This window comes from Sander lucioperca, chromosome 6, assembly GCF_008315115.2.
Source record: "Sander lucioperca isolate FBNREF2018 chromosome 6, SLUC_FBN_1.2, whole genome shotgun sequence".
Classification (NCBI taxonomy): Eukaryota; Metazoa; Chordata; class Actinopteri; order Perciformes; family Percidae; genus Sander; species Sander lucioperca.
This window is the reverse complement of record NC_050178.1, coordinates 14,996,563-15,007,978: the sequence shown is the minus strand read 5'-3', so window position 1 is coordinate 15,007,978 and position 11,416 is coordinate 14,996,563. Positions and strand designations below refer to the sequence as shown.

Here is an 11,416-nt window from a genome sequence, read left to right as displayed (position 1 = left end):
CACCGCATGTTTGGTCTTTTGATAAGATAATCAGTTATTATACCTTATCGCTCTCTTTTAGTTAGCTCATAGAGGCAATATACCTTTTTAAACTTCAGAGTGATTTGCTGGGAAAATGTCTTTTGGAGCGATAGAGCAGTAATCGTATAACAGATTTAGAAACTGTGCAGGGTAAACTCTCAAGCCTCCATCTAAGCAAAGACATCACAGTGAAAAATATCACAAGGGGAAAATATAAAATGCTTCTCGCTTCTGTGAGAAGAGAAAAGTTTATCATCCTAATCATTTTTTCCATGCTGCCTCTCAAGGCTTTTCTTCTCTTGCCGCAGACTTACAGCAACATTTTCTGGCTGTAAATGTATTTTCTACTGCTCTTTATTTTTAGAAATCCGAGCTGATTGAAGAGCAGAGTAGCTTTCTTCAGGCCTGGTTTGCCAGTTTGGAGTGCAGCCACAGTTGGAGATCTTCCATATGGTTCCAGGTCCCACTCAGCTGCCCACTTACTTCTCTACAGTCTCCTTTGACATTAGTGTAACTGTCTGTCAACAAGCAAAAGGAAACATGCATGCTTCCTGCGACACTTGTATTGTTAGCAGCTTGGAGCGTGTGGGCTGTTTGAACACATTAGCAGATTTGGCTTGAGGCACTTTATTGATGCAATTAGCAGAAATCTAATACTCACACTAATGTGGAGAAAACCCCTGAAAACTGTAAAAAAAAAAAAAACAACTGTATAAAACAGAGCCTGTTGAAAGATACATCTTGTCAGTGTGTTTGTGTGTCTGTCTACAACTTAAGCAGCAGCGAGCTTGACCGCTGTCTATTTCTGTGAGAGAAACACTGCAAGCTGCTACAGTTTGCTGTTCTGCCACATCACAGATTGCAAAGCACACCTGACTACAGGAGCCATTTAGCTTAGACTCAGGAGTACACAGTTTTTGTCGGTTTGGGCTCGGATCACGTTCTCATCACAAACAAACCATTTCAGAGTTGGATTGAAAGCATACCGAGACCACCTCATCTAGCAGGTCTCGGTACGCTTGTTTGGTCTGCTTTTGGTGCGCATCTGAGTGTTATTATTGCATTCAAACTTGCCCAAATGAACCGCAGCCAGGGTTAAAGCTTTAGTGCGTAACTTTCTGATATTAATGAACGTCCGTTACATTCAAGCCATTACAAAATGAGTTGCTACAAAGCTAATTAAGACTATCAGCTCCACACAACTCAATGTATTTCTCAACATGGCTATGTTCAGAAGATTGCGGTCACGGAAGGAAGTGTCATGTGGACGCGGCGACAGTTTTGTTGTCATTATTTAGAATTCCTCATAGGGGAGACAGAAACTACGCACAATAGCTTTTACCCTGGGACCAAAAAAAGTCACTAAGCTCAGCGTACAGTAGATCTGGGGCCTCATTTATAAAACTGTGTGGCGAACTTGCGTCAGAAGTGGTATACGGACGAAACATAGAATGTGAGTACGCAGAAATATTGGCATTTACAAAACTCCTAATGCTACAAATTCAGCAAATTACCATTTTCAGTTCTTTACAACCTATACAATGTTTTGTATAGGAAACAATAATAATTTGGAACAGTGCATTTTCAGTTTTTTATTTTTGAAAAAAATACTGTTTTCATTGGGTGGTTTGTTCAATGAAATTCGACTTATACCCTTAACGGTTGGTGACTTGAAAATTATACTGACTGTCATTTGCATCGACTATTTAGGAAAATCAGTGTAAAATATAATTTGCATAATAATGTGGAACACGGTGTATATGGGCACCCACTCCACCAACTGAGCTATCCGGGCGCCCATAAATAGGATATTTATTTTACTTTAATTTGCAGTATTGGCTGCAGAATCCAGGGTGGGGATCTTCCGAATATATCCCCTGCAGCTCAAACCTCCTTCCTCTTCCAACGTACCCCGTGGGTATAGCAAAAACAGAACAAAGGCATACTCTTGATTTGCTGTCATACACTGTTTAGATTGGATGTTGTTTCAGACACAAAGTATTTTTGTTAGCAACAACTGACTACTCAAATAGCCATCAAGTTTCAAAGTGCAGTATACAGTATAAATACCTGGGGCCTCATTTATCAACCGTGCGTAGAAAATTTTCTAAATTCTATCTTACGTATGAAATTTAATATGTGCTTAAGTACAAAAAAAATCTGTATTCATCAAACTTGCCCAAGCCAATCATACACACATCAGTAAGTAATCAAAATTGATAAATTACACCTGTTCTTAACCACCATGCTTGTTCACGCTTAGGCAATTTGCATTCAGAAACGCCTCCAATTTCCCATATATGGTAACAACACATCCCTTTATCAACCACGTGAATGTGTTTTTTCCCTCACTGCAATAATGGCAAAGAGAGCAAAGAAGAGCAACTTCTCGAATAAACAAATCGAGGTACTAGTAGAGGTTGAAGCCAACCAAAGAATATTGTTTGGTTCACTCAATTCAGAAGGTATAACAAACAAAAGAAAAACTGCTGCATGGGAGAAGGTAACCAATGCAGTTAATTCAGTTGGCTCTGAGGAGAGCAGGCCCGTATTAAGACAATGTGGTGCCCCTGGGCACTATACCTCAAAGTGCCCCCCCATCCACCACCCCCTTTACCCGTGCTGTCCTGGCAAAAATATCAGACATAATCAAGGGGATTTCTCAAATGTAATTTACTAACTTGTCCAACTACATGCATGTAGGCATATGAGCAGTGAGCACTATATTCAAATGTCTCAATTCAAAATGTCAATTTCAAAAAGCACAGCATTCAATTCAAAATGTAAAAATCAATACACATCAGTACATCAGCCCAGCAGAAAGCCAAAAAAACTAACAAAAAATAAAGCATTTTCATTATGCAAAGAGAAACAAACACTTGCTTTCCCCCTGCCAAAAATATCAGACATAATCAAGGGGATTTCTTAAATGTAATTTACTAACTTATCCAACTACATACATGTAGGCATATGAGCAGTGAGCACTATATTCAAATGTCTCAATTCAAAATGTCTATCAATTCAAAAAGCCAAAATCAATACTATATATAGTAGCATTGTGGGTCGGTCAAATATGTATTTTTCTGACTTTATTTCACGGACCCTGAAAGCAACTCCTCTGGTCAAAAACTTTCAAAAGCATCATGGGAAAGCTAAAACTGCTTTAGCATCACAGCTAACGACAATAAAAGGACCGAAAATGAATATCAATATTAGATCTAAGAATATGGATTTATTGCACAAAGTCCTCTGAAAGAAATACAAGTTAAGAAAAACAAATTATTATTATTATTATTATTGTGAAATTAGTGTTCATAAACAAGTAATGTATGGTCTTTCAACAATTTCAAGTGAATAATATAACAATTTACGGAAAATATTGTTAATGCTTGTGTCATGTGGTGCCCCCCCCCCTCTGGTTGTGAATGGTTGGTGCCCCTGGGCACTGGCCCAAGTGCCCTTATGGCTAATCCGGGTATGGAGGAGAGAACTCAACCAGTTAAAAAAAAATGGTTTGACATTCAATTATTAGCCAAAAAACACCACAGCACACAGACGAGAAATGTGCGCAATTGGAGCAAGACAAATAACAACGTAACTTTCCCCCTTGGACAACTGCATAGCCAGCATCATCGGCAACACAGCTCTGTCCGGGATTTTTGAGGACGGTGACACTGACGTTCTTGTAACAGAACAAGCCAGGCCATCTAACACCCAAACTGAAGGTAAAATAAACCAACTGGAATATGCAGTGTTTGCAAAAAATGTATTTCAATGTGTAAGAACAAAGTTTTAATGAAATTGTTTGTAGGATAAACTCGATGAAATTCATGTGAAAAAATGTGTCTCTAACAGTGAGACCCATGGTGCCGGATGAGCTTGAGGAGCCGGAGGAGCCAGGGCCGAGCATTGCCCCTTCCGTGTGCCAAGAGTGCTAAGTGTGGCGGTGCTGAAAAACCAAGAAGAAACGACAAAAGCATTAATGACATAAAGGATCACCTTGAAACTTGAAATGCACATGACACATAACAAATGTATTAAATCAATTCAACGAGTTTCTTAAACAGATTGCTTCTTGAGCAAATACAATTGCAAATAAACCATCAACCGACTAATGTTGTTTCAGTTATTATATTTCCCACCATGCTGCCAAACACAACATGAAATGCATCTATTTAATGTTTCTGAGCTTGTCCAATGGCCAGACTTACCTAAAATTTATTTATTAACCTCTGTCTTGTCTGAATGGCAGCGGCATTAGGAGGTGGTAGCCACTGCGTCAGGCGTAGTGCCGTCTGGTCTGCGGGGTTCCTGCAGAGGGACGCCCTGCCTGATGGCCAAGTTGTATAGCACACAGCTCACAGCCATGATGATTATGCACACCTTTTCAGGCCAATACTGCAGTGTCCACTCCGTGCTGGACAGACAGCCACCGCCGTAATGTTCCTACTAATTGATGGCTGGGAAATGCCAGATATGTCTCCAACCTGGCGCTGAAATGTGCTGGTAGCTAAAAATCCAAGGGTGGATAGGAGTTGGATATGCACGGGAATGGCTTTCGTGCGTTTAGTTTCTTGATGCAAAATTGGTCCTAAATCATGACACATGTACAGTAGTAAATTTTTGGGGAAACGGTACCTACTAAGACACCATCACTGATTAGAATGCATTTGTTCATGGATGAATTTACCCAGTTAAGTTTAATCACGTTACGTTTAGTAACGTTTATTCATGTCATTCTAATAAAATAGCTGCAGTTTCCCCAACAAAATCACGTTTTTCTTGATTCGATTTTTATTGGTAGCTGACCAGTTAGCTAGTGAGCCAGCAAGCTAACATTAGCCAGCAGCTAAAAACACACTATCAAAAAATATTTCACATGTCAATGTCACCTTTTGGATGTTTTCAACACTGGGCGGACGGGTTTTGTTTTAACGCTAGCTAGATACTCAACGAGGCTGAGAGACGGGTGTGGGTGGGGATTGCCGGGGGAATCTCCAGGACGGCGAGGACATTCGATGGCCATTGTGCAGCAGCAGAACATCTCCCAGCTGCCCGGAATTATCTCTCCCTTCACTTTTCTGTAATCTTAACTATTCGTTTTGGTGCTTAACCCACCTTTTGTCTGGTTAATTTAGCTAGCTAACTGTAAAGTCAGCTAAACGCAAAGGGGGGAGAAATTCGGCAGGAAGGAGATTTTCGGCACGAACACCGGTAGCACTAACTGAGACGTAGCTAACGTTATGGATGGCCACTGTGACTCGTTTCCTGACGCTTCATTAAACTGCCGTTAGCGTCATTAGCACCCGGCACCGGAATTAAGTGCTGGCCGGGTACGGATTGCTGTAATGATAGTGGCTGGCTGCTAGCTGGCTGGGGCCAAACGGTAACTAGCTAGCTACATGTCCCGGGGCTGTTGTCAGCTCTCATCGCGAATTAAGTCTCTTTACACCGGGGGAGTGACGCACAGATGCGGTGTGCTAGCTGGCTAAATTAGCATTTGATTAGTCGTCTATCTATGCGGTTAACGTAACTGGTGAACTCATTAGTGAGTTAGTGTTACAGGTCTCAGATTGAGAACCCGTAAGCAGATAAGAATTCCTAAAACATGAGAAAATATTAGACAAGAGACGAGTGTGTTCAATGGAGCTTCGCTCAGCAGAATGACTTTATTTGCTAATATGCAAAAATATCTCTTTTTGTTTCGCTATTTTGCTTTTATACATTTAGCATCATCACAAAACCCAAAACAAACAAAGCAAAATACCTTAGCTAGTTAGCCTTCTCCTTAGCTTTCAAATGAAACACAGCCTCAATTTACAATTTCAATATGTCCTACTACATTTATCCTCATTCAGTCCTATAACTGAGCTAGCATTTCAGTTGGTTAACAACCACTTAAAAGAAAGTACCATTCAATAAACCTAGCATCTTTAGGCTGTTCAGGCTGTTTATTTAACCTCACCTCTTAAAATGTAAAATAAAGAAAACACACCTTTTATATTGCCACTAACGGCTGTCAGTACTGTACAATTGCTTGAGCTGAAGACTGGTAAAGTTTTAGCTTGTCAAAAATATACATCAGATTAAGACAACAACATATTCATTTAAAACGAGCTGCTATATCATCAAAAATATGCATTTAAAACCAACCTAAAATGCGCTGAGGCCAAAAACTAAGGAATATTTAAATCTTACTTCACTCTTTTGATCTCAAAGGAAAGTTCAATGCCGGCGCCATCTTGAGACAGCCGCGACAACAAGAACAATACTTTTTCTCTACTTGTACACATAATATAATAACATAACATAATATAAATGTAGGGGAGAGCCGGGACGATTGAAACATTCCAGTTTTCTCCGAGTGCAATGATGATAGACAGACTTCCTTAGGTCAAAACATAGAGCATGTTAACCTCCTTCTATCAGCCAAATATCTTCCTGTTATTTCCTTTTATCACAGAGTTACAGGCGATAAACGAGTTTTGATGGTCGAAAGTAAACTTCATTAGCGGTTACATTTTTTCGATTATTAATGAGTGTTTTTCATTTAAAGGTTCGACTACATGCTTATTCAGTAGACCATTTAGTGTTCTCCACAATCCCAGACTTTCATATTGCATGCTTGTTTACATGGAAAGCAAAACAGGTTATAATGGCATATGTCTATGTCAGGACGGTTGAAATAGCTGTTTCAACTGTCCCCGACCTGGCTCGGATATTTGTGCATTTACTTAAAATACATGGAGATGTATTTTAAGTAAATGCACAAATATCTGTGTTTATACAATAATTTATGGAGGTGAGACATGGAAAAGCAGTTTTAGAAAGATGAAAATATATTTGGACCCCACCAGGTAGGGGGTCGAGTTTTCCCATGTTATCCTATGGAAATAGTAATTACCGGGCGGCTTTGGGGGGCAGGGGGGTAGGGGGTGCGCGCGCAGCTTTTTCTAGCGTTCTGATTGGCCGAGAAAAAAAAAAAAAAAAAAAAAAAAAAAGTTTAAATAAATGAAATCGATATACCCCGGTTTGTTGTCCCCCCTGAGCGGAAGGTAAGTATGACGCAGGTGTTAGACCAATGGTTAGGGTTAAAAAGTCATGGGCCCCCCTATTACTGTATGACGGTCATAGAGGAGGGGTATGTAGGGGCTATGTCTAGGCATGTCTGGTCACTTTTTTACCTACTGTTTTCAGCGAGCTAGCTAGCTTGTCAGTTCGGCTTGCCACCTTCGATCATCTCAAACAGCTCAACGTTGCATTTTTATTTTCAACTCCTTTGGGGAAAAAACAAGAGGAAAAATGTCTTACAGCCATGTCTACACGCCTATTTGGACACCAAACTGGATCATCTGGTGAAGAAGGTACGCTTGATACACGCTCTACCAGTACATTTGAATTGAGACCCAGTACATTTGAACTGAGACCCAGTACATTTGAACTGAATCGTGCATCCCGAAAGGGATCATCTAATACTGGAGAAGGTGTTGATATTATAGATACCCCTTTTGCTTTAAGTAGGGCACCTCAGAAAAAGAGAGCCCGGCCAGAGATCTTTACGCCCAGCATGATAGAGTTGTGTACAGCTGATATGGAATGTGATGGTGTCAATGGATATTTCTACTCCATTCGATACAGTGAGGGCTATGTGACATTAGCTGTGTACACTAGCGTTGTTGCGGAGTTACCTAGCAACGCTAAAACAGAGTGTACAATCTCGGTGAAAGACTGGAAGCTTTTTAGGGATGTTGTCTGTAAGGATCTGGACAACCCTGGATTTCCTGAGATGGTGTATGTGTCCCAGTGGGATAGCAGCAGAGCAAGCAAAATCTACCGTGTGGAAGCAGACCGTTTCACAAGATCTGCTGAGGATTTTATCTTCCTAAGTGTATGCGAGGAAAAAGAGAAAGTTGTTGCAGCCAGAGGTCGTGAAGAATGGTTGTTAATATCCTTATCCTGTTTCTAATGCTGAATGCAACAAGTGGTTTAAAAATGGCTTCTTTATACAATGGTGTGACTGGGAGATTCTGAAGAAGCAGTTTGATACGGTTGATTATATCATCAGAAGATCCCAAATAAGGAGGTCTCATGAGACCATAAGAAAAAAGTTGATCTTTGATGACGGCGGACAAATCTCTCTGCCCCTCCCCCGACCACTTTATAGACCTAAAATCGTCAGACACAAAGACTAGTAAAACGGTGGGTCTATTTGTATGTGCTATTTAATTTCAAAATAGTTAAAAAAGCTTTTTATTCTGTTAGTGTGTTTTACTGGGACTGTAATGTGTGGATTTTTTTCCTTCTCTAGAATGTATGGAGTGGAGCTGTGTATCACCAGGGACGCCTCCGAGCCAACACAGTATATTTGCACCGCTGACTGTCACCGGATCTCATCAATCACTCTTGTCATCCTCATCATCATCATCATATCTAACCCCTGAGCGCTTCCTGGCGCCACCACAGATGTCCCCCCCTTTGCCACCTGCTCTATTGATCTGCTCACCGCCACTTCCCCCCCACCCCTTTGGACATGTGTTTTTCCCCAAATCGTCTGATGTCTTACAACTGCCAGATGGACATGTTTGCTCAGACATTGTGGGGGATGATCAATCGGATGGAATGGTGTCAACATTGTTTATAGACAGTGTTAAAACAGTGTCTCTACATCTGCTCAATGTAGTACTTTACAAATATTGGGAGGAGGTGTGTCCAGGTTGTCAGATCAACCATCCTAGTCAGAAACAACACGAGTGTTTGGGTAGTATACCCGAGGGCTTCTACGTAAGACATTTTCAACAAATTATGAAAAGACTGTTAACGGATAAATGTATCCCTGTCGTACAGAGCTTTCTGGCTATGAAACAGCTCTGGGCTGATGGTGCAAGAATCCATGGTGTAGCAGAAACTGTCTTGTATGAGTTGAAATCTGTGGAAGATGTCACAGTCAGAATACGAGAAATGTATGATACTATGATTGGCGAGGACGTCGTCAAAGTTGCTGAAATTCGCGAGATTGGAGACTACTGGAGAGATTTATATGAGAGAAAAAAGTAACGTAGTGTGGATATGGGGAATTGTTTACGTGTAATGTATAACCATAGCAGCGAGCGATATATGATAGTTCGTTTATCCTGTATTGTAAATCAAGCCATAGCCAACAATGTGAATGATGTTAAAAAGTACCACAGTATGTGTAGGGCCAAATCTCCTTGGGATGAGCTGATACAAATGTTGTTATCAATACTAATAACTCGTGAGAGTGTTGCAGACACCTTTTGTACAGTCATAACTAACATCACGCACAATTTCAAGATGCTGAAAGTATATCATATACTGGTTATGTACACTATGCTTATAGATGTGGTGAGTCTGTATGTCAAAGAAAAGCAATGTAACAAGGTCTTGCATGATTTGCAAAAACTACATGTATTCATAATCAGTAAAACGGATGTATCCATTTTAGCCAAAACTCTATCTGCAATAGAGGGGGTTTCGCCCGCCCGTATAATTGTCATGTGTGTTGTAGAATAAAAAAGGATGGCATAAAACTAATGTGCTCACTTGTGTCCTAACTGCATCATGGAGAGGGTTATGCAAAAAATATATTATGACCCCGCACACCCTGGGGGGTTAGGGGGGGTGTATAAGTTGCGCAATGCAGTCAAAGAATGTACGGGAGTCACTCCACCATTACCTACAGTTAAAAAGTTTCTGTCGCGTCAGGATGCGTATACTCTACACGCTCCGGCTTTGAGACATTTCCCCCGGAACCGGGTACTAGTTAATAGTATCGATAAACAATTTCAGGCCGATCTGGTCGATATGACTGAATATTCTGAGGAAAACGAAAACGTTCGGTATATATTAACCTGTATTGATGTGTTTTCTAAGTATGCATGGGCCAGATGTCTTAAAGACAAATCTGGCGCCACCGTCACAAGTGCCTTTAAAGAAATATTGTGTCAAGGGCAGGTGCCTACGAAACTTCAAACAGAGGGATGACATGAGGGAAAAGAGTTCTATAATAAGGCCTTTCAAGGATTGATGACTAAATACAAAATACATCATTTCTCTACATCAAACGAGACAAAAGCAAGTGTAGTGGAACGTTTCAATCGATCTTTTAAGACTCGTATGTGGAGATATTTAACAGCTGTTAACGCACGTAGATATATTGATGTGGTGCAAGATCTGGTGAGTGCTTACAACGATTCATACCATAGGTCAATAAAAATGGCTCCTTCTGCAGTGAATAAAGATAATAAGAAAACAGTCTTTAACAACCTATACAAACTGAAACACCCCGGAATGGTTGCTTTTAAATTTCAGCAGGGTGACACCGTCAGGTTGTCAAAACATAGGGGGGTATTTAGGAAAGGTTATGAGCAAATGTTTACAGATGAAGTTTTTACCGTAGCTAAATGCATTGGAAGGACACCCCCTGTTTATACATTAAAAGACACTGGTGGGGAGTTATTGACTGGAACATTTTATGAGGCAGAGTTACAACCCATAACTGTAGACAAAAACAAAGTGTTTAAAATAGAGAAAATAATTGATAGCAAGAAAGTAGGTCGTAAAAAGATAGTACTGGTGAAATGGTTGGGATGGCCTGATAAATTCAATTCATGGATCGCTGAAAAAGACATATTGGATGTAAGATAAAGCTAGCATGACAAACACTTAAACTAGTCATTCTAACTCTGTAGTGAAAGGCGTAGGTACAATGAATAAGAATGGATTTTTTGTTACGCTCCCCAGTAATGCTTCAGCCTTAGTTTATCCGAACAATAAGATATGGCAGTTCAGAACAAAATTGGCAAAACCGTTAATATTTCAGCAGCCCTATGAAGTAGGCCTCATAGAGATTCAGTGCCCACAGATATGGACCAGCTTTACCATAGACGATGCAGAGGTTGAAATTTTTGACACGAAAACTAAACAGACATACCAAATAGAACTAGCGGTCGGGTGTTATAACTCAGTGGCTAGCATTGTTAAAGAGTATAATATGATGTTTAAGGCTAGTCTAGGGACAGCAGACATAGCCATGAGCTACAACAATATTACAAACAGGGTTTACTTTATCGGCAGGGCGGGGTATCATTTAGCCTTTACAGGTCGTTTGGCCGAGATTCTTGGCTTCATTCCTGACACTGTGTTCGAAATAAATTCCAGCCCTCGTGTTAAATGCGTAGCCCCCAGGCCTGCAGACATCCACGCCGGTTGCTATAACATATTTATTTATAGCGACATAGTGGACTACCAGTTAGTTGGCGATAGTCATGTCCCACTACTCAGGTGTATAAATATCTCCGATGAGACCCGACGCATTCCCACTTTGAGTTACGATACGCCACATTACACATCGTTGTCACGCTCGACTATTACGGAC

At 40.5% G+C, this 11,416-nt stretch overlaps 1 protein-coding gene across 1 annotated transcript in view; it reads left to right on the top strand.

The window, feature by feature from the left end:
- The window catches only part of LOC116059772 (copine-9-like), a 310,601-nt gene that overhangs the window by 88,806 nt on the left and 210,379 nt on the right, over positions 1–11,416 (top strand). The gene's annotated exons all lie outside the window — the stretch shown is intronic.